At 45.2% G+C, this 25,920-nt stretch overlaps 1 protein-coding gene across 2 annotated transcripts in view; it reads right to left on the reverse strand.

Annotated features, from left to right (window-relative positions):
• Nucleotides 1–25,920, reverse strand: part of MAML3 (mastermind like transcriptional coactivator 3) — a 393,467-nt gene that overhangs the window by 14,561 nt on the left and 352,986 nt on the right. The window lies entirely within an intron of this gene.

Consider the following 25,920-nt stretch of genomic DNA (forward strand, 5'->3'; position numbering starts at 1 on the left):
GGGGGCTGCATCTGCGGATGCGGCCCCCATGAATACGGAGAGGCATCTGTACATCCAACCACTTTTGACACCTGTCTTCCAGGAGCAAAAAGAAATAATTCAAAAGCACAGTGGGAAAAAGCCTTCCCAGAGGGACAGTTAGGTTATTACTTCACAGGATTATATATTTCCCTAAATGATTTCCTGCCAAAGGTTTTGCCTTCAGGTTTCTCACTAAAGACCCGAAGACATAACGGCAGGAGGGCTATGTGCATTTTTAAAGGATTGCCTTCCATATGAAACATGCGTGATTCTAGACTGGCACACCTTTAGGACTTTCCCAACCAGCTCTGCTGCATTCAACAGCGGGTGAGTGACACCTGGGTGTATATTCCAACGTGTGAAGATGCACCAAGTGACTCGCCTTACAAATTGAGCCGGCTGAGGCCATTAGCTGCTTCATCTTATATGGTGGCTTTTAACCTCCAGTCTAAGAGGGCTTAATGAGCAAGAGTCTGTCGAATTTCAGGATTTCAAGCCACTGTTCTTGTTTCTAAGGAGGACACACACTGTGTGTGCAATTAGAGAAAACCAGGCTGAGCTTTCGTCACCAGAAATGTAACGCCTTGAAGCCAAACGATGCAGTATTTTTAGTTTTAATTACTGGCTTGTTCTCTACCCCACCCCCTGCCCGACAACCTCCCTTGCTTTCTACCAAGAATCTTAATTCAGTCTCTTCCTCTCAGAAATCCAATTGGCTACACAGATCGTCAACATTCCCCAAACCTCTCACTCTTCAGTAAAATAAAGGGAGGGGGGGATAAAAAATCAAAACCAAGAATCTATTTTACATGTCTTCTCCTAGGAAAAGATCTTCGCGATTTTCTAAGGGATGAGGCGAGGTAGGAGGTGTAAAAAACACTCTGCCTCCCCGCAAAGAAGCAGTTTTCTACTTCAAAAACCAGCTGTGGTAAAAATATCTCCCCAGAACAGCCAGCTGTTTATTTATAAATCTGTGCGTAGGGAAGCTTTATTTCTCTTAAGTGTTTTGAAGAACATGCATAGTGTTTGGAGAGAGGGCCCGCGGTGGCTGGCAGCGAACCAAAGATTGCTGGCTCCTTAAGGTGGGATCAGAAAAGGCTGCTGGCGGTGGTTGAGTCTGGGGTGACGGGACTTTGCGGAGAACTGGCTCGAGGACGCCCTGGGCTTCAGCCTTTTCCCGGCGTTCCTCGTCGGGGAACAAGGAGCAGCTGCTGTTCTTCCTCTGTCCCAGCAGATGGTGGTGTCAGCCCGGTCCTCCGGCTTCCAGCTCGCCTGCTCAGCGCGCGTGGCGTGGCCCGCCCCCCACCCCCATTTGCAGATGGCTTAATCATGACTCCGGTTCCTCCCCCGCCCCCGTCCCCCCGCCCCGCGCGTCTGGGCTAACGCTGCGAACGTGGAGCCAGGCAGTCAAGTGTTACAGCGTACAGCAGGTAGCCTGGCAACTGAGAGCATAATACCGAGCAGATGGTGTTCGCACGGCGTGATGGACATCACACACGACAGCCTGAGACAATCCAGGAATTCCCTGGGGACTCGAGGCCCTCTTTACACAAAATGAGTTCTCTCTCCATTGCGGTGTATCTCTGGGGTTATCTCCCCCCTCTCCCCGACTGACACTGAACTGGTTTCTTATTACCGACTTTTCTTCCAGCCCGAGGGGAGGAAGATTTCACGTGGGGGTTGGGGACCGGCCGTGGAAGGAAACGGAAGGGCTGGGAGCCGGAGGAGATCGTGGGGGGCGGAGGCCACCGGAGAGGGGAGGGAGAGTGGCGTAAACCAGACCCCGGGGCGGACTGCCCGAGAGAGGCAGGGTCTCCGGAGCCCGGGCTGCACAAAGCCGGCGCGGGAGGGCGGCGCGGAGGGGCGAGCCTCCACTCAAGAGTCTTTGCAATCGCATGGTCTGCGAACAGCCTAAATGAAATTTAGGATTTTACTTAAAAAGTCCCCTAGGGCGTAATTTAGCCTCTCGACTCGAGCCTATATGCTTACAAGTCCTTAGGGTACTCTAAGAAGTCAGGAGCCGGGCCCCTGCGCTCCCGGCAGGCCGGAAGATGCCTCTGCGCGCAGGCGTCCCTAACAAAGAAACCGACGAGGCGGGCGGCTCCGCGTTCCCGTCCCCCAATACCGTGTGGGCCCGGGCCCGGGAAGGAAACAGGCGCAGAGGGCAGGAGGGCAGAGAGGAAGGGTTGTTCATAATAGGAAAAAAATAAAAATAAAACATAAACCAAAAGGACGTCCCAGAACACAAATCTGTGCTTTTCACACACACTGGACCAGGTCAAGTAATTAAGAAAAAATTTAAGTCAATCTTCAGCCCAAACGCAATTTTGCCTAGATAATATACATCAAGAGACTTCTCTGTCCAGTCTCTCCCCAGTATCCAGAGGCTTTCTTCTTGCAAAGGTACTATTCAAGTTTTAAGTTTCAGAGGAGGAAGTCTTTTCAAAGGTGGAAGCTGACGTTTCACGCAGAACATCACACTTGCTGGGAGAGCGTTCAGCAGTTTCATGTCAGCAGCACAGGATGAATCCGACACCCACGGGGGGCGGAGTGGAGGCATCTGGCTGTGATTCCCAGAGGCTCAGGGTGGTCAACTCAACTGGTACTCTGAGGCAACCATCTGACCTCTCGGTCTCAGTTTCCACCTCCTCAAATGAAAATCCTATTTATAAGACTCCTTTCTTGACAATGAAAGAGATGAAAGAGTTATAGAAAGAAAATGGCTAAGAAGATGCTAACGCCTCCGCGCCCCCCCCCCCCCCGCCCCCGAGTATAGGCAGTTCAGGAACAATAATGTGTTAAATCGAGGGTTTAAGTGTGATTCCAGGATCAGCATCATTAGCATCACCTGGAGCTTGTTAGAAATGCAAATTCTCAGACTCCACCTCAGGCCTACTGAATCAGAACCTCTGGGAGCGGTTTAACATGCCCTCCAGGTAATTAAGATGTCCCACAGTTTGAGAATCACTGGGACAGACAATCCTGGTTTATGGGCACTGACTGCAACTTGAGGCATCTGAGCTCTCTGTACCCTGATTAGATTGCAAACCCTGCACTTTCAAAAGCAGAGTGCTGAGTTGCTTAGGTTTGTATTGCAAATTAGTCTGCATCTGAAACAAAACTCCCAAATTTTCAGAGAGTTGCTCAGGCAACACAAACCAAGAATTCTGAAAGGACCCTATGGCCATGATTCTTCCAAGAAGGTCACTCCTCCTGCAACTCTGCGATGGAGGCTGAGGAGCAGCCGAGACTGAGGAAGGGGTGAGGCCAGTAAACTCCTTTGCTCAGGAAGGGAGTGTCAAACATCACTAGACTTCCCGTCCCTGATCTGATATAAGGTAGAACTATGGAAAGCTATGATTGGAGGAAAGTCCCCTCTGGCTGGAAAAGGTTCTTCAAACATGGAGAAGACCAGAAGCAACAATGGAAGATGACAGCTAACACCTACGGGGCACCCACTGTATGCAAAGCATCCTGCCAGGTGCTTTCACCTGAGTAATTAAACTCATTTTATTTATTTTAAAAACTCAAGTCTCTGAGCGGTTAAGTATTGTCTGATGTCCCATAGCTGGTGGTGGTATCTTTGGGACGCTGACTTTTCCACTGACCATAACATGCATCTGGTCTAAACTGAGCAGACCACCCAAGAGGACTCTGGAGTAAAGAGAAATGGGAAGGGGGTAAGGGGAGAGAGGAATGGGCATAGAATAAAAAGGTAGAAACTGTATTGGGATCAAAGGATGAAGTTGAAAGAGCACAAAAATACACATCATTTTTTATAAGTTGCCTGATACCCAAAATTAGGATGCCTTTGTCGTATCAACTTCGACATTTAAAGAAAGGGCATAAGATTAGACCACTCAACCAGAAGTGGAAAGAAGAAACAAAATAAAATAAGACCTTAGAATTCTCTTTGAAGTTGGTCAAGTGTCAGGGCAGGAACTTGGTTTCAGGATAGTGGCTTCTTTTACAGACTTTCTTTGTCCTTGTCCAGAAGAATTTTTCACTATGAATTTGGAGAGTTGCTTACAATAAATTCATAGCAAAGCCCCAACAGGGCCTACCCCATATAAACCCCTCTGTTTCAGCAGATTGTTGAAGAAGTTTGGATAAAAAGGTTTTATGATGTGTGTTGGTGGTGTCCCCAAGATGACTGAGTTTTGAGGCAGTTTATCAATTTAGGAAGCTCATCACTGAAATGGTGGTAACTTGGGGCCCAATGCTAAGCCTGCCAAATGGGTTCAGCAGAGTTCTTTGTTCAACGTCTAAGAAGGAGCAGGTTATCTCGGGGGAACCCAACAGGCCTGGGTAGAAACTTAGCTCCATCATGGGCCCAGTGACTGGCCCGCCCTGACTGTCTAACAAATAGCTTGTTGATATTACTGTTATTGCTATAACCTCTTGATCATGCAGTTCTAGAAAGTCAAGTTGAGGGAAGTGCTGTGTTTCTGGTTCTAGCTTAGCTCCTAAGACAATGAGGACTAGGACTTTAAACGTGGTTTACAATGAGCAGAATGGAGTTCCTACCAGGACTTTTGACTATTTAAAAAATACATGTTTTGCTGAGTTTTCCCCCGATCACTGGGAAAATTTGAAAAAACTGTATAAAACTAGAAAGAACAAAAAGGCAATATTCATTTTTAACACTCAAAGGTGACCATGTTAATATTTTGATGTGTTTTTATATTTCTTCTCAGCTTTTTTCCCCTGTATGCAATAATATATTTTCTGTGCTCGTGATCACTGTATATATATGACTGTATCACTGTTTCTTACTAGGTCACATAGGAGAGGTAGAAAGTTCCAACTTTTCAAATGCTTGGATAATTTTCTGGTAGGATGAGACTTGTACGGCATCATTCCAGCAGGATCTGCAGGTCTGTATGAGTCTTGCAGTGTCCAGCACAGAGCTAGGTGCACAGTTGCAAGAGAATAAATATTTGCTGAACTGAACTGACTAATTGGCTGTGATGAATTCTAGCCTAAACCACTATCATGTATGATTGGAGAGGAGAATAAAAGATGGCCCTATAGTGAACTGCTTCTCCGAGCAACTGAGTAGAACCTCCACTGAAGAACTAAGCAAGGGTTAAAGGTGGTGGTCCAGTGCAAGATACGAGAGTGCCCTGGGCCACAGGAAGGTCAGGCTTTCATGGACTTTCTTGGGGGTAAAAACAACAAAAATACCATTTGTTCTTATCAGTGCTTTGAACATAGTTACCATAGGTCCCTCCAATGGAAACACAACTTTGAGAGTTATGCTTTTCCTCTGCCTTTGATGTAAATTATAGAGTCCTTTTGATCCCTTTGTTGTGATTAATTGCACCACCAAAGCAACTCTAAATTGGCTAAAAGTTCATTAGTGTGCAACAATAGGAGCTTGATTAAATAAATTATGGTACATCCATACCATGAATACTAGGCAGCCAATAAAAATCATGCCTTCTCAGACTATCTAATCACATAGAAAAAAGCTTACAATATATAGTTAAGGGGGGAAAAAGCAGTTTCTAAGAGAGTAATCAGAATAGTCACCTTAGACAGAATTAGAAGTGATTTTTATTTTTATACTCTTTCACATTTTCTATTAAGAACGTATTACTTCAAGTAAGCATTATTTTAAGAAACTTATGCCCTAGAAAAAGTCTTTTAATTGGCAAAAAAGAAAGAGAGAGAGAGAAAGAGAGAAAGAAAGAAGGGAGCCTGTTTTCAAGGACTCCATAATTCTGATGAGGAGCGAGGATGCCCTAGTTCCTGAGCAGCTGGTGGCATCTTTGCAGAGGAGGAGTAGAAGCCACATCCCTGGGCCTTCTACATGGAGACAGCAGAGCATAGGGCCCAGTGGTGAAAGCACCTGACTGTGCCTGGAGAGGGAACTGAAGGCTTCTCAGAGGAAGTGATGTCTCGGAATGGCTTAGGTGGACAAGAGAGGGATGGCTTCCAGAACAGAGCACAGAGTGATCAAAGATGTGAATACATCCTGTTCTGAAATCCCATTTCTAAGGACTCATCTCATGGAAATACTCACAGCTTTGTGCAAAGGTTTATCTTTAATAGCTTGAATGATGCAGAGTAGGAAAAAATGAAAAAACAACCTAAATGGCCAACGTTGAAAGCATTTATTAAACTATAATACAACCCTCCCCCGACAAAAACCCAAACCTCATTAAGAATACTTAGCCTAAACAGACATGGAACAGAATGTAGTGAGTTGAAGGGGGCCCCAGTTGTGTTCGGGACCTGGACTATTTCCACCTGAGCCCACCTTATCCTCTTGAGTGTATAACAAACATCCTTAAGTGGCTGTTGTCTTTTTCAAGACCTGGACATGGCATGAATGTGAACAAACTGAGTTTGGCTACAGGTTCAGCAACTAGGCCAGCTTGGCATTGCTTCGACAAAGAGCTCCCAAGTCCCAGAGAAGGCTCTGAAGGGCACTGACCATCTTCTGAGAATTCTCTGGTGCATCTGGACAAGCTTCCCTTTGTGGCACCATCTACTTTCTGTGGTTTTTCTCTATTCTAGGCTTGAAAGCACAGAGCATGGCCAGAACCAGCCCAATCTTTAGAGTTTAAGAACTCAAGAGACAGTGAAAACGATCATTTGCCTCCACAGGTTGTCTTCTCTGCAGGGCTGTAGGAAAACCCCAGCCCCAGGGGCTGTGAGACCTGCCCCACAGGGGTGGGCACGGCATCTGTCTGCATCCGAGTGGCCGCTGTCAGGACACATGGACTGCATGTGGTTTGTCAGCTGCTCCAGGAATTAGGTTTTTTAGCCATATGTTTGCTGCCTTTCTTTCCTTGATGTAAAAATAGGGAGGGGGAGGCAGGAGTCTCAGCTGTCTTCAGCAGAGCTGCTGGGGAGAGTTTTCTCCTGAGCTACTGTTTCCCCAAACCATACTTTTCTCTTTTATTGCCTCCTCCCCCCATTTCTGATGAAGTCATCACAGCAAAGATTGCATAACTGATGCAGAGGCCTATCTTGTGTTATCCTGGGAGACAGGCCAATGTTTCCGTTTATAGACAAGAGCACTGCCATGCAGCCAAATGGAGCTCTCTGCTGCAACCACTGCAGGACAGGAAGAAGGAAAGGAAAGCTTGGAGCTTGAGGGCGGGCTGTGAAGAGAAGACAGGGGCTTCCTCCCTCCTCTCTGCAGCCTCGGAGGGTAGCCGAGGGACACTAGCTCTGACTGCCTGGGGAAAGCCCCTTCTACAAGGCTGCTTGCGCTTGGCTCTCTGCTCTCCCCTCCTTCCAGAAGATGCTGTCAGGGGCGGGGGGGTGGGGGGGGAGTCCATGTCAGCCTGCTCTGCTGTTTTCTGACTGCTGAACCTACCTGTGGGCAAACCAGGTATGATCATGCAGAGGCTCAGAGAGGAGGGCAGCCCTCGCCACACTCCTGAGAGCAGAAGCCAGGCCAGCAGTTGTGCTGGGGTCTGAGGAGGCCAGGATCTGGGGGAGGGCATGAGCAAGTAGAAAGAAAAAGCAGTAACACTGAGAAATCTGGGCTTGTTACTTCTCATATTTAGAGATTTTTGGCTGAGAACTAGGTTCCTAGAGAAAGGGAGTCTAGGGGAGGAGCTTGCACCTATGGGCAGGTGGGGATGGGGTCCTTGGACCCTGCGCCTTACATCCACAGTGATCCTCGAGTTTAGATTTTCAGATACATTCTTCACATGAGGTTTTACATTGAGAAACCTTGACAGGATTGAGTGAGACTTTCTATTTCACGGCTTTAAGTTGTGTCCTGTTACTAGACTGCACTTGCCTAAAGCCTTTATGAATGAACATTCTTTATAAGTCCTGTGTTTATCTTGTGAATGGCATAATTACACTGCACTGTATTTTTAAAAATAAAAACACCACCTTCTTTTTTTTAACCCTTTTGGCATTTCTTCATTTTGTAAATATACCTGGTAACTCCAAAAAACAGAAGTGGCCCAGGTCTTTTGTGAACCTTGAGAAGAGCTGGGGGACAAACTGGGATAAAAACAGTCTTAGAAGAAATATGGACCTGAAAGAGGGTCTCCTTGATTGCACCTGTGTTGCAGTAAACACAGCTCCTGACCGCCCCCTGTCCCTCCAGTAACCTGGAGAAAGGAATCTGGAAACAATTAGAAATCCTCCTCTCCACAGATCTTACACTCGTCCCTCATTTTATCAGGACTGCTCTCAGGCAGCGTGATTCAGCAGGGCTTGCATACAGTAAGCGCTCATGAATGTTTGCTTTCATTGTCATCAATATTAATAATAATGAGGAAATTAGAAACTTGAGGTGGGGCCTACATTTTCAGCTCATATTTTGTTCTTTCTCAACAGATCAGTTCCTCAGCCTTATATAGGAAAACACCCCTGTTCACAAATGACCACCTTTTGATTAGGATAACAATTAAGTTGATAGCTAAATATGGAACTAGACCCTAGAATGAAGGTGAAGTTTATGGGAAGCCTTCATTTTAGTGAGGAATAAATCCACTCGTGTTGACAATAGCAATATAGGCCTTCAAAGTGGGGGTTATGTGCCAAAAATCACTTGCCACAGATCCCCTTTAAAAGCATAAATATTTTTGCTTAAACATCTGGGCTGGATCACCAGTTTCCTATTCTTTCCTACCAGAAGCTAAAGCCACGTCTGACCTCTTCCCATAATGTTACCTCAAATGCCCACCCCCTCCCCACGCTCCCCCCAAATTTCTTGTGCCAGTTCTTCCTCTAGCTAGCTGAATGAATACCCCCCTTCTGCTACGCTCCCCAGATCTGGGCGAGTGCCTTTAGAACACACGCGTGGTTCGCGTACACACTTCTCCACCTAAAACCGCACGCCTGCTTTAAGACCGTTCACAACTACCACTTCCCTCCGAGTTGACTGCTTGTAGGAGGTTAAAATCAGAACAGGAGGGTCGGGCTGATTAATGCTGGAGTCGGAGAGGGAGAGCTAACCTGCTGCTCAGGCTATTTATCACCCTGAGCAAGCTTCCCCAGCACGAAGGATCACGTTTCCGGTCTTCTTTACCTTTTGACCGTTTCTCTAATATACACACTGAGTTTCTTTTACCTTGCTCCAACTAACTAATTACTTCACTTTCTCCCTTGGGTTTCTTCTCCTCTTTATCCTCCCCCTATCTTAACAATTTCTCAATCAGCAATGATGAAATCCCTCCCAAGTCAACCAAACCTTTTCTGGAAGCTGAGATTAAATATAAACAGCTGGAAACCTGCTGAAAGGTGGGGAGATGGGGGATGATGAACCTCTAAACTGAACTGTAAGTCTGTCTCAGGTCCCCATTATGTGGCATACAGGAAAACCCAGCAAGAGTGAGATTCCCTTCTTTATCTGCCTTAGGTTCTCGGGGCTTAATTTTTACTGAAGATACTTTCTATATAAGGCCCAGTGAACATTACCTCTTAGTTTATATTTAGAAGCATGTAAAAAAGACTGACAAGACCAATCCAAGGAAAGAGGGAGTTGCCAAGTCTCCATTAGTCAGTAAACGTAAGCCCCCAGGGAATGGACATCCATGTGTAGGATGTTGAGAGATACCTCACAGCATGGAGGGGCCATCCCTGTGCCATGGAGCCCATCACTGTGGAAATATCTGGGGCTGTAGCAGAGTCCCACTCACTCTTAGCACCTTCCAGAGGCTTTTTGGGGACAGAGCCCAAATGTATCCTGCAGTCAGATGTGCACACACCCTGGGTAGGAACCTCGAGAGGTCTGGAAGACTCTGATTCACTTTCTGCTAAGGGACTCAGATAAGGAAGGGTGACTAGGTCAGTGAAATATATTGCCAAGCCTGCTAACCTGATGGAAGTTCAGGGATCTGGTTCAAGAACACGGAGCCTTATGCCTGTCACTTGAAGCTGTACAGTACTGCACAACCCTAATGGCATTTTCAGTTTCAGTTTCTAGGTCTCAGAGTTGACTTTTCTTAGAGAATACTCAGCCACAGGTAAAAGGAACAAACAAACAGAACAAATAAGCAAACAATGGACTTACTCACTAGGACACAAAAATCCATGGGGATGGCTACAGGTTTGGGTGTGCTTACAACTTTGTTTTGATTTTACATGCAGGAAGGTACAATCACTCCATGGCCAAAATGCATCTATCACCCAGGAAACAAGCATAGAGCACAAACCCTCCACCCCAAATCTGAGCACTAGAACCTTATGTGTGGAACGTATAATTTGCCATTCAAGTTTTCTTTCCATTCAGATATGCATCCCGCTTTTTAAAAAGCTTTGATTGCTCAAGGAGTGCCCAGGGGCCTCCAGCACCCCAGCACAGTGGCAGGTGTTGTGGCTGGAATCTAGGGGAAGGGCAGTCACGCCCTCGGTCTTGTCGAGATGCTAGAATCCCGGTGGAGAGACATGGTTTCCCTTCAGTGAAAAGCTCAAGGAGGATCCCCGCTTGTGAAGGGTGAGAGTGTGGCATGTGCTCCTATTCCATCGGATTTCCATAAAGCCAGCTTGGTCAGAGCCGGGATGCTCAGAGTTACACAGTCGAAAGGGGGTGGAATAGGGGGCAGGACACACGGGTTCTAGGGGTTGTTTGACCTGGGGCAAGTCACTGAACATCGCTGAGCTTCAGTATTCTCCTTTATAAAGTGAGGACACCTGCCAAGGTGATCTCTAAGGCTCCTACTGCCCTAGAATTCTCTGGTTCTGCTTGGGAAGAGCTCCATGGATAAGGAGAGGCTTGACTGGGAGCCTTGAGAGAAGCACTGATTTGGATTTGAGTGAGCAGAGGAGAAGAAAGGAGCAGCCACCTGCAAGGAGGGAGGGGTCTGTGCCCAGGCCCAAGCTGAAGTGTATGTGGGGTGTGTGGGAGAAAACCTGTGCAGCAGGCGGGTCTGAACACGGACAGGTCTGAATGCAGGCACAGACATCTGACCTAACCAACAGACAGGGAGCCACAGCAGGCTCTTAAAGGAAATAAAACGATAAAGGCATTACTTTTATAAGATTAAGCTGGTGTCAGGTAAAGCAGAGATCAGAATGGGGCTGGATCAGAAGGAGAAAAGTGGAGAGGCAGGGTCGTAGGCAGCCATTGGAGTAACGCGTCCAGGAGGTGAAGGGAAGCTGGCCGAGATTTGGTTACTGACTGTGGGAACTGAAGAGTAAAGAGTCAAATTTAACTGCAAGGTATATTTTGGCAAGAATAAGAATTCACACCCTCTTTACCATATGCAAATGTCTGGGGTCACTCTCTGGTCCACTGGTCCCCACCTCCTCCTGCTCCCTTCTAGTCTCTCACTCTGCCCTCAGGCAGCTACCAGAAATCTGGCAGAGGTAGTGATGTCTGCTTAAAAATTGGGCATCAGTAATTCCAGTTTTCTTTGTCCTCCCTGCTTTTTAAAAACTGAATTTATTTAAATGTGAACTGAGTATACAGTATTTTAAACATCCCACTGGGCTCAACCGGGAGTAGGATGGTAGGTATATATCTTGAATATTTTCAGAACACTAACAATATATCCTGGGGATGAAGAGAAGATGCCAAATAGTAACAGGAAATATCACCAAAACTACTTTGGGAAGAAAAAAAACCTTTTCTTTTTTGTGCTTCCTTAACTTGCTTCCCCAACTTTCTACTTCCTGCTAAGTGTTTCACTTAACTTTTTTTCAAGAAGGCCTGACAAGGAATAATAAAAATTAGACAGTGGCCCAATTAAAGGGTTTTAACGACAAGTAGAATTCATAAGAAATGTGATAACTAAGTATCTCCTAGGCTTAATTAGTGGGTTTAAGCTCTATATTGGATTTTTTAAAAAGTCAGAAAATCACTCTTGGTCTTAATGCTAAATCTTGTCTGCAACAGAAATGGTATGATATATTTTCATAAGATAGTTCATGTTGCATTTATCCCACCAATCTTTTAAATCTAAACTAGAGATGGTAGTAAAAATAATTTCAAACAAAATAATCACTACAAAACCAGTTGGGCCATTGAACATTTATGACTGAACAATATGTTGGTGGTTCCAGGTAAACACACACTTTCTATCAGCAACTTGGAGACTGGGTGTCTTCTCTGGACAAATGAAAAATCTTCTCTTTGAAAATCTTCCTACCCTGTATTGAGACAACGTTGAGGAGAAGCAGATACTGTGGTCTACAACACTCTGAAATTACCACTGGCCTCTGGAAAATGGATTGCTTTCCCTATTTGTTCTGTCTTCTAATCGGAGGGAGGGGCTGCAAATCTCCCCATCTGTCTCTCTCGCTCAGTGGGCCCCTCGTTGCCATGGTCCTTCCCACAGCGTCTGAAGGAACAAGATTCCTCTGACGTCTGACACTGGACCTCTGCAGGCAGCCAATTTGTTTTCCTTCAGCCTCCCCCCTCCTTCTCCTCGCTCCCTTTCTAATACAGGATATTCTTTCTGTGCATCCACCAAAAGTAATGTGTCAAACTATGATTATGTTTTCTTTTATGAAACAAGTAGAAGAGAGACAGATTGCTTTCCTTCTTTTGATCAGGCAAAGGTAATCAAAAGCCCAGGAAAGCGGAGGTGGGGGGTGTTGGCATCTGCTGTCCTGGGCCAGGCTGGCTCTTGTCGCGGTTCATCTGAAGGAATTCTGGGCCACCCGTTCCCGATTTTATGCAGTGGCCAAAGGCCGGCAGCAGGAGCTCTCGCTGCTCCTGTGTTGTGAACCCGCTGAGTGTGTGCAGCCCTCAGCCGTTTCAGTCTGTGCTCTGGGGAGATGCAAAGGGGGTGCGATGGAAGGGGCCCTCCCCTCAAAATACACAGGGAAATCAGCACGGAAATATTGTTTCTGTAGAATGGACTGCTTTTAAAGGGAGGTGGAGGTGGAGGAAAATCCATTTAAACCCTTAGAACTTACTACTAAATCCACACGCTCTGCACCACTGATAGAGGAAATGTAACTTGAGAGTTTGGGGGAGGGGGGCAAGAGAGTACAGAGCACAGGGCAACTTTCTTCCCCTTTTAGACGGGATTTTCCCTTTAAGTGTCTGTATCCCTTTAGTTAGAGAATGAATTTTGCGGGGAAGAACTTTAAAAAATCTTGTGCGATATTTTCTCCTTGCACACATGATTTTATCACCGATTCCTATTAAGAGCGGCAGGATCGCCCATGTAGAGGTGGTGGGCCTTTGAAGAGGGGATGAGAAAAGAAACTCAACACCAGCCTGTGCTCCATTAGCTCCCTCTATTCACAGGCTCTCGTTGAGTGCCTCCATCCCTTTAAACTGTCTGGGACCAATAGAGAAGAGAGTCCTTGGGAATTGAAGGTTAGGGCACTTGAGCCACAAGAGGAGACACTGTCTAGGTTGGGGTTTCCAGTGCTGGTCACCATGAGTCTCAATGCCGAGCACTTTCCCTATAGGGGCTCCAGAGAAATAGCCCAGATTCCCAAATAGAGGCACTAAGGACTTAAATACCAGGAGGAGGGGCTAGAAGTTGAAGGAATGGAAGTCAAGTCAAGAACCCACTGGAGAAAAGGATATGTGATACTGAACAGCAAAAACAGACAGCAAGGGGGAGAGGAGGACAAAATATCTAAATGGAAGGGATTGAAATTGAGGGAGCAGGATGCTGCTGGAGAAGAATCAGGCTGAGGAAAGTCCAAGAACAGACTCTGGCTAGCAGACACCTTCCTCCTCGTCCCCAACAGCAGGTGAAGTTTGGCTTGGAGACATTCTAATCCAAAGTTGTGCTTTCTGTTGTCTATACATTTGGGGGGTAAAGAACAAAGGCAATATCGGGGTGAAATTTCTTATTTTACTTTCAGTCCAAATGCAGCTAGCTTTGGAAAGTGGAGAATTTCAAGTGACTGCTCCTGAGGTTTTGGATTGTGGAAGGGCAGGGAAAAATGAAGGAGGGTCTCAGCCCCACCAGATATTTTGTGGGCAGCCATTTTCAAGGCCTGCAAGCTCACCCCGGCTTTGTTTTGCTGGCCTCAGAAGAGAGCCTGTCCTGGGGGCCTCCCTTTGTGAGCATGCCATTTCTGATCGTGTGTCACTGGCCACCAGAGTGTGGGCATGATTTGCAGCTGCTTGAGCCCTTGAAATGCCTGAGGGCACCTCCTCCTCCCCATTGAGGCCTCCAAACTGCCAAGAAAAAACAACCCAATGGTTCTAAAGAGAGCTCAAATGGAACAAATATTTTTGTCCTCAGGAAAGATTAGGAATTTCTTCAAATTGGGGAAAAGCAAAGAATGGTTTATAAATGTATAGTTACTATATTTACAAAGATATTACATACCCTGATTATATAAAATAAGAGTGAAGTTCATATGTGACCTAACGATTTTGCTTTTCAGGTTTCTTTGCATTAATGCAGATTTTTAAAACATGAAACATACATTAACGCTAAAGTGATAAAATAATTTTCACTAAGAGAAAAGGCTTCTTAAGCACCATGGGGCCAAGTTATAGGTTTGGTGGCATTAACATAGGTATTTGCATATATTCCCTTCCTAGTCTGTTTTCTCACAGATCCGGGTGAAAATCTGATTGTGTTTTGAGGCAAAAACCCAGCCGCAGGAACAGCTCGTAAACCTCACCACGGACATAGTATTCATAGCAACAGGAGCGGTTTCCTTTGGCTTATGAGCTGTGGTAACTGTCAAGGGGGGCCACCGATCAGAGAAATCTGGAAAGACATGAGTCTGTCAGAACACGTGAAAGGCCTTGACACGGAGGCCACATTCGTGTTGCACAATTTGCATGAGCACTTCTGGACAAATTCTGTTTTCACATGCAATTCACAGACCCGCAGCGGCAGTGCTAATTGGTGAGGTTGCCACTCAAGTGTGGTACTGAACAGGAGCTCTCACTACACGGATGAATAATACAGAGTTTGGAGCAACGCAGTAATTATTTTACAGTTATTTTGCATCACCATCATTCCATTATCTCTTTGTCCCTCCATTCAATAGTGGAGTTGAATAAGGAAATCCCCCCACCCCAAAAGTGAGATTCATTTATTTGAAATCAGCTTAAGAACAGGAAAAGAGATGGCAGGGAACAGCTATCATTTCATTAATATGGATGGATTATTCATGTCACTAGAGTGGCAGTGAATTTGATTGTACCCTGAAGTGCCAATGGGATGCCAAACACAACTGTGAAAAACACAAGAAACTCTGAATGGCAGAAAGCTTTGGAATTCATCTGCAAGAATTCCAGTCCCCCAAGATAAGGCAGCTCATTGCCCACATGATATTTCAATGCTAAGTGAAGGGAAGGGAGGTTAAGATCCCCTGGGTGCCCCTACAGCTACATAAGAAAGGGAAAGAGGGGGGCAATCCCCGAGCCCCTTCCCTGGTGGCATTAGAAGCTTTAGAAACTTAACATAGGACCTCTCCAGTGGGTCCCTCTCCACCTCCAATAAAATCAAGTGATTCGGAAGGAAGGAGAGGCTGTCTTGGTGCTGGGTCACTAGTCCTCCTTCTGCAGACTGTCCAGCATTTGCTGCCTCTGCACTAAATGCCAACCAGGCAGAATCTAGAAATGGCCTTTGGTGCACTTTAGGGTCTTCTCCCCCTTTGTTCTTTGGAGATATTAAGCCTTAAATCCTCTTTGAACCTGAGAGTTACGGATGGAGCTGTATCTAAACCATCTCATGTCATGTGATGAAACCTGACACACTGGAATTCTCTCCCCCATTGTTCCCTCTGTCTGACCTCAATGCAGAAGTCTACTCTGGTGCAGCTGACAAAAAAATACATTTCAAGAGGCAGCTAGGCTCTCTTGAGGCTCAGTGAACTTCTTTTTATATTTTACCTAAAAATGGTCTCTCTAAGACCACTGTATTTTGAATTTGAAAAGTTAGTGACACATTTTCATCCTAGCATTTCCCGTCCTCAAGTCTCATCACTCCTCCCACCCACCCCTTTTTTTCTTATAATGGGGACGGGAGGAGGTTTGGGAAGAGCGTTTTGTCTTGCTTTCACATGTCTGCTTTTGGGCTTAGTTGAAAATGATCATCCTTTTGCGGGTGGTAGGAGTGGAGGTGTCTCCTCCCGTTTGGGACAGCGGGCAAGTGGTCTCCAGTGATCCAGTTAGCCCTTTCCCGTGTGGAAGACTTTTAGACCTGAAAACCAGCCACCAGTCTTCAGGCTGTAACTCTAGATCTGGCATGCGGACTAGGCAAAGGACAAGTCTTCAGTGTAGGCGGGGAGGGTAGTTACCCATAGGTATGATCTACCTGATAACAAAATGCCTCTTACAAGTCTCTCTCCCATGTCTCTGTCTCAATAAAACATTTTCACATTCAGGTTTAGGTTTTCTAGGAGATGACTATGATACTTAACATGTTACTTGGATGGTCATAACCCACACAGCCCATAACCCTAGAGAGTGCTTAGGTTCTAAGGGGTGGTACACAGGATGGGTAGGTTGGGACCCAGGGAGCCAGGGGACAGGACCTTGTGCCTGGTGGGAGAGAAGGAGAGGACACTGAAATGAACTCAGCCCAGGTCACAGTTTTGCCCACAGCAAGTCACAGAGTGACAATGACATCTTTGACCTCTAATCCACAAAGGATCCATTCTTATTTCATGTAGCGTCTGCATGCAAGGTTACAATATAGCCTCTTTGATAAAGAAAGGTACGTATTCAAGCAGAGACCTCCACAGAGCCCCCATGTAAAAGGAAGCCCGTACTGCCTTTATTACTGCTGTGGTCTGGGCCCAGCAGGAGAAATATGAAGCTTGTAATTACCGGCCTGACTCTGAAATAGACTTGTCTTCTCACTTGCCGGTGACTCAGGGATTCACATCCTAACTTTCCTTGCAGGTAGGGATTTCCACAAAATGTTAGAGAGGGACTATCTTTAGATTATCCCTAATATATCATATTTCATCAGCTCTAAGACTCATACATTTTAAGGCCCACATTATGTACTTCTAAAAAGAAAGAAAAAAGCTGCCTACTAAACTATGGCATGCCTTGAGTTATAGGATGCATCCTGACTTCAGAGATGCAAAGACGTGCATCTCGGGATCAATGAGATATGGTATTTAAGGCTCCTTTACAGCCAGGAGGCCAGAGGAGTGGTCACTTTTCCATCCACGGCAGCGTCCACCCTGGACCTAGCCTGGCTCCCTCTGTGCTCACAGCCTCACCTCTGAAAAGGGGTGACTAAGGATAACCACTCCTCACCCTCTCCTCTGGGAACCAGGAGAGGACGGCTGGGCAAAGTGGCCGAGGGTCATGGGAAGCCTCAGAGCCAGGGCTTCCCTCTCATGGCGTCATTCAGAGCAAGACTTAGCACAAACACCGTCTGTATTTTTCTAATGATAGTTAAAATATATCTCTACCACATGGCATTGCATGCATTTCTTCCAAGAGAACATGTGTATACATAAGAAGTAACATGGCCACTCGAATAAACCGAGGACTAGCACTAAAATGATTTTAGTTTGATTCCGGAAGAAAAAAAAGCTATGGGTAGGCAATAATTTTAAAGGAAAAAAATGACTCTCTAAATTTATAACCATAGTTCTTCAGGCCACTAATGCTTATGGTCATCAGCCACTTCCTTGTGGTGACACTGGGAAGAGGTAATGGGGGAAGGAAATGGGATGGCAAAGCTTTTGCAGGCTGGGGAGGTTTTTTTGGACCTAACTGCTAGGTCAAGATAATAGGATGCAATACAAACCTGAGGAATTTATTCTTCCTGTCTTCAAAAAGACTAACTGAAGTCTGGAATCTTGTTCAGGAAAGGGCTCAACTAATAAAAAACAGATTTATAGAAAGAGCGGGTTCCACACGACTCAATTTCTATTTTCCTTTCCTTCCTTCCTTCCTTTCTTTCTTCCTTCTCTTCTTCCTTCTTTCTTTCCTCCCTCCCTCTCCCTCCTTCCTTCCTTCCTTTATTGTGGTAAAATATACATAACAGAACACTTTTAAATGTACAATTCAGTGGCTTTCAGTACATTCACGATGTGCAACCATCACACTATTTCCAGAAGCTTTTCATCATCCCAATCAGAAACTCTGTTCCCATTAAGCAGCCTTCCTTTCTTTGTTCTTTTCTTTTTATTTATTTACTTTTTGTGCTAGGAGCATTTTAACTGCTATTATGGATATTGATACAAATTTGGAAGGAATGTGACAAGTACAGAATGGGAAAAATCTTGACCAGGAACTTAAAGATGAGTTTTAGAAGCTGGTGAGAGAACGATTATAATCAGGCCTTTGTAATCCAGGGTCTAAAACTTCCTGTGAAAATAAAATATGATTTTACAAAATGACTAAAGGGGAAAAAAATCTGTATTAGGGCCACTGCAGACCTTTTATGCTCTTTACCTACACTCTTCCCTGAGGCTGAGGTCACAACGAATAAGTTTGCAAGGCTACTCAAGCCAAATAGATATTAGATTATCAAATGCTAGTCCTGTTGACTTCTTCTCTCCATCCTTTAGTCTATCTCTCCTTCCTTTCACACATCCACCTTTACTGAGCAGGTGTTATGTGTGTGCCAGGCACAGTGCTAGGCCCTGTGGCTATAAAGATACATGGGCACTGGCCCACCCAAAAGTACCTTCTACATAAGGAGGATGACAAGTATGGAAACAAAGAATTACATAATGAGCAAAACACAGATGAGGGAATAATTCATTCTATTCTGAGACTGGGGTGGGAGCAGGAAGTAGGAGTTAATGAAAATGCTCTTCACCTAGTAAATTTCCTTCCAAGTATCAGTCAAATAAAATGAAGATCATATTATTCCATTGTATGGACGTGTTATCATTTATTTACCCAATCATCTATTCTTGGACATTTAAATCATTTTCAATTTTTCACCATTTTAGTTCATGCTGAAATGAACACTCTTGTACATAAATGTTTGTGCCTATCTCTGATTCTTTCTTTCGAGTAACTTCCTAGAAGTAGAAGTTCTGTGTCAAAGAGCATGCATATTTTTAAGGCTCCTGTTTTGGAACATATTCCCAAATTGCCCTCTGGAAAGACTTAACCTATTTACACTCCCATCAGGAATACACAAGGGCCTTTGTATTCCACTTCAGATTCAATTTTTAAAAATGACCAATTGCCCAGTGCAATTATGATTCTGTATGTTTCCTTCCTAATGAAGACAATGGAAGACACTGCGAAGAAGATTAATTTATAGCATGTGGTCATCTAAGCTTTTCCCTCAGTTTCTCCTCCTCTCCCCAAAGTCTGGGGAGGAGGCAAGGCCAGTCTTTGCTTTCCTTAATCAGCATGCTGACAACAGATGTCTCCTGCCCTGCCTCTTCAGGGTGGTGAGTGCCTGAATACCACAAACACTGTCCCTGAGGGCTGTCACCTGAGATTCTTCAGCCGTCTGCTCAGAGGTAAGGCCCCCGTGTATCAGAGTGAAAAGGCATGTCTTTATTTCTGTAGTTGGCTTGGCCAGCTGGCCAGCGCCAATTCTTATGAATGACAGCTGGTTTGCTGTTCCATATTTCAACAGCCTTAAGCCAGGATAACACCTGTAGGCTCTGGGAATGAAAAGCGCCTGGAACGACGTTAGAGAAAGCCTGCTTTTGTTATTTGGCTTGGACCTCACACAACCTTAGCCTCTTGGATCAAAGATAACTACGCCAGCAATGAGAGCAACCAATCACGTTAGAATCTCCTGCTCTGTTACAACTGCAATTGATTTGATTCAGGCTTTCAAATTACTTTTTTGTTCCCCATATATGGTTTACTACAACAGTAAAAAAGAAAGAGAGAGAGAGCGAGCTTTTGAATGTCAGTATTAGGTGAACACGGACACATATCACTGGGTAGTTCTGCTGATGAAATTACTAGAGGCTAGGAATTCTACTGAAATTTGTCTGGCTGTCAGAATTTTAGGCAGTGTATCAGGATATGGCAATAGTTAAAACAGAAAAAAGAAAACCCAAAAAACTCTAACTCTGTAATTTCTTTCTTTCTTTCTTTTTTTGAGGAAGATTAGCCCTGAGCTAACTACTGCCAATCCTCCTCTTTTTGCTGAGGAAGACTGGCCCTGACCTAACATCCATGCCCATCTTCCTCTACTTTATACATGGGACGCCTACCACAGCATGGCTTTTGCCAAGCAGTGCCATGTCCGCACCCGGGATCTGAACCGGCGAACCCCGGGCTGCCGAGAAGCGGAGCATGAAAACTTAACTGCTGCGCCACCAGGCTGGCCCCCGAACTCTGTAATTTCTAATTCAATTTATTTAATTGACACTGGGGTCTCAAGCTGGTTGGGAACAGTTTTTGAAAGTTTGAAGTCAAATTTCTAGCTCTGCAGAACTTATGTTAGAATATCCTCCATGCTCTGGGGAGAATAGATCTAAATGGGAGAAGGAGAAATGCAAAGGTAGCTCAAAAGTTACTCATTCATCTACATAATTCATTAGAAAATCTGCACATAGTAGATGAAAAAAGCAACTTTGTGAAGAGTATTAAAGCAAGTAGATTATCTGTGGAAGAATGCTACTTTGAATCTTCTAATCTCAATTTACTAGTTGTTTACTATGTTTTAAAAGTAACCCCTCCATGAAAAAAATGGCTAATTTTGAAAAATACGATGTGCATTGATCAATGGTTATTCCCTTTTAAAGTCTACCATAGTGTTGAATGAAATGGACCTCTAATTTTGAGAAGATAATGCCCCACAAGACATCCAAAGTAAAGCCAGAAGTATGTTAGTTTATGTAACAGAATCACATATAGCTGAAGAGGGAAAGATGGCCTTAAAATGTCATCTCTCAACATTCTCATAGACTATTCCAACAACTATACCTAAACCTTAAATGGACCCCAATGCACCAGCTAACTTCCACCTCACAGGGAAGCAGCCTCGGAGAAGTCAGTGTGCAAATTCAAGCTACTGGTGATAAAACATTTCTGGAAATGACTTGGGTGTGTTTTCACACTTAGGCTGCGCTAAGCTGGTTTAGGTTCCAACCAGCATGGACAGCTCTTTGCTGGTTGCACACGCCTCCCTCCCCTCCACCACCTGCATTGCTCAGTCCATTGCTCTGGACTGAGTCAATGTCTGACATCTTGGCACAGTTGTTACTATGAATATCAGCACACAATATTCTTGAGAACCAAAGTAAGAATAATTCCCTATGGAACCATCCAGGTTTTGCAAAGCCAAAATCCCCTCCCCTTCTCCCTAAGGTTTTTCATGGTAGGTTGTCTAGCTTTGCAGGACCTGATAGGAATGCATGACGAAGTCTCAGGCCAGTACAGCTCCTACCATCAGCAGCTTGGAAGCGAATTCTCACAGCAAACAGATACTCACAGTGGAACCAGAGTGAAATGAGCTACCCTATGTCTCGCTGCCCCCTCCAGTCCAGCCTCAAACTCATGCCTCTGAAAATGGTGCTGCCATCTTGCTGGCCTGATGTCTGAGCCAGGGGGCCATCCTAGATTCTTCCTTTCCCCGCTCATTCTTCAGGTCTAATCCATTAGATAATCTGGAAGATTTTACCTCCTTAATATCATCGCACCTGGAATTTCATAGGTCCAGGTCATCAACACTTCCCTTGGCTCACTCTGCTAGTCTCCTCGCTGCTTTTCCGTTTTCTTTTCTTGTTGCCCTACAGACACCCTCGAGGCACCCAGTCATGAGACTCATCTTTCTGATCACGCTTGTACTCTTTAATCCCTCCAGCTCCCCTCAACCATATGCAGGGGAATAATCACATTCCTGAGTAGGGCACACTTCGTGACTGCTCCCCAGCCCTGTCAGTGGACTGCCCCCACCCCAGCCCCCACGCTAACTCTGGCTCTACCAAATTACTTTCATTTGGCTGAATGTGTCCTGCCCTCCTCTATCTGTTTCCTATGTCTCAAACCCCCCTACCCTCATTCTTCACCTGGCTAACTTTTTCTACTCATCTTTTAACACTGAACTCTGATATGACACGCTGGAAGTGTTCCCTGTCATCAGCTCAGCTGCTTGCTTCCTCTCTGAGCATCCAAAGCGCCCTCTGCTTTTTCTCCACTGGTCTCCTTTTTTCCCCTCTTTTTTTCCATTGGCCTTCTTATTGCCTGTATTACAACCATGTGCTCACCAGTGTATCCCCCCTGTTTGGCCGTGAGTGTTCTTGCAGTCTTCATCTTTGTACCCACTTGCCTCCTGCAGCACCTGTCACACAGCAGGGACTCAGCGAATGAATGAATGAATGACAGAAAACAGATCTGTAATTACCTGCTTCACGAACCTTCCTAAATTCCCACCTGACTCCTCCATGAGTCAACATTTTTTTTGTTTCGGGAGAGAGCCACTTGCTTCTCCTGAGGCTCCTATCCTAATCACCGTTCCCAGCAGCCAGGAAGAGAAGGTGTGTCTTCCTACTTGGCTGATGTGGCCCATGTACACGTTGCTATAGAAAAGAAAAGAACTGAGGAGGCACTGTAGAATCTGAATGTATCTGTTAAAGTTTTTTGATAGTATGTTAAGACGTGGCTACCACAGCTGATTGTTAGCTATCTGTGTGTGCAGACGTGGTCAGAAAGACTGATGTATGCCCAACTGTTCATTTGATACCAGACACATAATTTGATTAGTGTCTGAAATCTCTACCTGTATGACCTACTGTTGCCTTTTGGGGTCAAGTTCTTGATATGATGGTTACTGCAATTTTCATTTATCCTTTCCTGCCACGTTCAACTGCAGGATTATGTTCTGTGTGGTATCAGACACTTCTGGCCTCTCTTGATTCCCCCTTTATTTTCCATCAACAACTTTCCCAGAACAGGCTTTTCTACACTCCTACCCATGCCGTCTGATGACTAGCTCATCTCTTCCCCAAATTCCTCTATCCAATTCATCTCTTCCTTAAGGCTTTCCCTGGACTGTACTGAAGTTTCACGAAGATCGCCAGCCACTGACAAATATATCAAGTGATACTCCCGTTTTCAAAATATCAATCATGCATTCAAAGAATCACTGAGCTGGAAGGGACCTCTGGGCAGTGCTGCACCTGAACTTCTCTAGATGAGAATCTACAAGACATTTTGTTAGATGTTTGTCCATCCATCCATCTGTGAAAAATCACAGTGATTGACTGAGAGATTGGCTCTAAACTGAACAGATTGTATTTCGAGACAGATGTCCAACATATCACAGTCACCCAGAGGGAACCTTCCCGCCCATGTGATTCTTCTTCTAATCCGTGATGTTCAAACTGACGTTTGAGGGGAAGAAAGAAATGTGTCCAGATAAAACTCTCAAGCCGGATAGTCTGGGGCACAACAGTTATGACAGAAAGAGAAAAACCACAGCAGAAGAGCAGCCCAGGAATTCCTCTGGGGAAACATCAAGAGGATTGGGGGACGACCACGTGTTGCCTTGAATATCAGCACATTAAAGGACACTGTGTAAACAGAACAGCCCTGGTGGAACAGGGAGATGTCCTTCAGGCTCACGGCTGGGAGACCCTGTCTCCCACCACTCCCACAATCCTTCCCACTCTTGCCCGGGGGCCCAGCCTTCTTCCTCACCTTGAACCAGCATCTCTCCCGTACTAATTTTCTAGCTAATAATTAGGCTGAAGCTCCTGCCCTAGGGGTGGGAAACCATCCTTAGATCTTGGCCATAAATTACTTTAGTGCCTAGGCAAACTGCCTTCTAGATTATAAAAAGAATTAGTAGAGGTTAGAGGCTATCTCTAGGATCACTGGACAATTTTTTGTGCTTTCTTTACCTATATTTGTACTTCCCATATTTTCACAAGAAGTATGCATTATTGTAATGTTTGGGGAAAAGGAAAATGATTTAAGATAAAAAATTTTTGCATCTGTGGTTGTGGGAACACTGTTGATGCTGCGAATGAATGAATGAATAATGGAAGATGAGAATGAGTAATGAAGCCTGAAGCAGAAGCAACTGCTCACTTTCACACCGGGGGTAAAGGTGAGCATGAGACTGATTTCTGGCAAAACTTTAGGATGAAAGATTAAACTGAGAATTTGTGAAAATATACAAACCAAAGAGGCCACCTTTCACACTATTCCTTAGCGCTGTTAACCTGCTAGAGTGTGAGGAACGCTACATATAGGACATATTTCAAACCAATATGCTATTTAACAAATTCTCTCATGATGACTTTTGGACAAAATGGAAAAAGGTGCAGAGAAAGGCAGGTTTCTTAGAAGCTGATGGAAAGGCTGGCCCCTACTGTGTCCAGAGGATGTCAACCTGGAAAGGGTCCTCGTATGGAGGGCTAGAAGGCACTGTCGTCGATCTGGATGACGGCAGCAGATCTGATGATACAAACCTGAAAAAGATAATCTGAAAACTCTGCCTGTGGGGTTTCTGAGATGCTGGAAAGTAGAGCAGAAACTCAGATCAAACTTAACAGAGATAAGTCTAAAATTTATGTGAAAAAATCAGCTGTACAAGTTCAGGATGGGAGGTAGAGCAGTGGGTTAAACAGAACGTGGGCTTTGGAGTCAGACAGTCTGCTGGGTTCAAATCCTGCACTTTGGGCCAATTAGTTAACCTCACTCAGCCTCAGCGTGGATGGGAGAAGAAAGTTATTGATGGTACAATGATGAGCACAGTGCCTGGCTCATGGCACAGCACATGTTCAACAACTAGTAGCTGCTGTGACCATAATTATTAAACATGGCCCGCCAAAAGTTTGTTGTATGCAGAACACTAAGGAGTTTCACTGCTCACGAGAGCAATAAAAACCACAAACTGATGAGGCTGTAAAACACGTGAATTTGAACTTAAGCTGTAGGTTCATGAAAGAAATTGTACCATTAAATACTCCATACTGATCAGAAGCCATCTGGAAGAGTGTTCAGCTCAGGATGCCATGTTTAAAAGAGACATCAAGAAGCTGTAGGTGTCCAGTTGTGTGACACGATAGTGAGAAGTAGCTGAAAGAACTAGAACTATTTGGTAAGGAAAGATGAGTCTCACATGGGTCAGGATAACACTTTTCAGATACTTGAAGTGTTATTATAGAGAAGAGAGAGTCAAGTTATTCTGTTCTAGAGGACAAATCTCTGAAAGTCTTCAGCAGCATTTGTTTAAGATAAGGAAGAACTTTTCAACAGACATGACAGAGGAACAGATTGCTTGATGAAACAGTAAGTTCTCGGTCACTGCAACTGTTCAAAGAGAGTCAAGGTGGGCGTCCCCTAGGGGAGTGGGAGAGGTCTACACCACCATTGGTCCCCTTCTCGTCCTCCCCTGCTCCAGCACTGCCAGCCTCTACTGCTCCACCCAGCAGGCTCCCTTTTTGTCCCACTGATTACTGTTATGGAAAACGGACAGTCTCTTGATTCCCAACTTTTTCCACCAGGGCAGAGAAGGCACATTTTCACGCACAGATCCACATTCATCCAAAAAGCATTCATTGGTAGCAGTCTGCAGGTGAGGACCTGGGCTACTTGACGGGGGCAACAAAGACGGACCCAGCATGTGCCCAGGGAGCACCCAGCCTAGTGAGAAAACAGACACCGCAACAGATCCCTGCCAGGTGTTGAGGCCAAGTGCAGTGATAGAGATCAGCACAAGGGGCCCTGGAGGCACAAAGGATGTTCAACTAACCCAGCCTGACTGGGCCAAGGAGGACCAAGGAGGGTTTTCTGGGGGAGTAGATTCTGGAAGCTGTACAAGGATCGGTTGAGGAAAGCATTAGAGGCAGCAAGGATAGTATGAGCAAAGGAATAGAGGGAAGAAACAGCCCCGTGGACAATTCATGTGCTGCTGGACTGTGAAGTGTATGGCATGGGACAGGAGGAAATTAGGCTGGAAAGGTTGGAAGGGAGGAGAGCCCGGAATCCCATGTCGCTTTCTAAGGGCTTGCACGCCACAGGCACAGACTTGCACAGACTCTTGCTCAAGTTGCAGAGTCTCAACCAATTCCTACCCTCTAGGAATTATTTTTGCAATTGTTTGTTTCCTTACCGTATGTCTCCTCTGCTCCACGAGGAAG

The sequence above is a fragment of the Equus asinus genome, chromosome 3 (assembly GCF_041296235.1).
Source record: "Equus asinus isolate D_3611 breed Donkey chromosome 3, EquAss-T2T_v2, whole genome shotgun sequence".
Classification (NCBI taxonomy): Eukaryota; Metazoa; Chordata; class Mammalia; order Perissodactyla; family Equidae; genus Equus; species Equus asinus.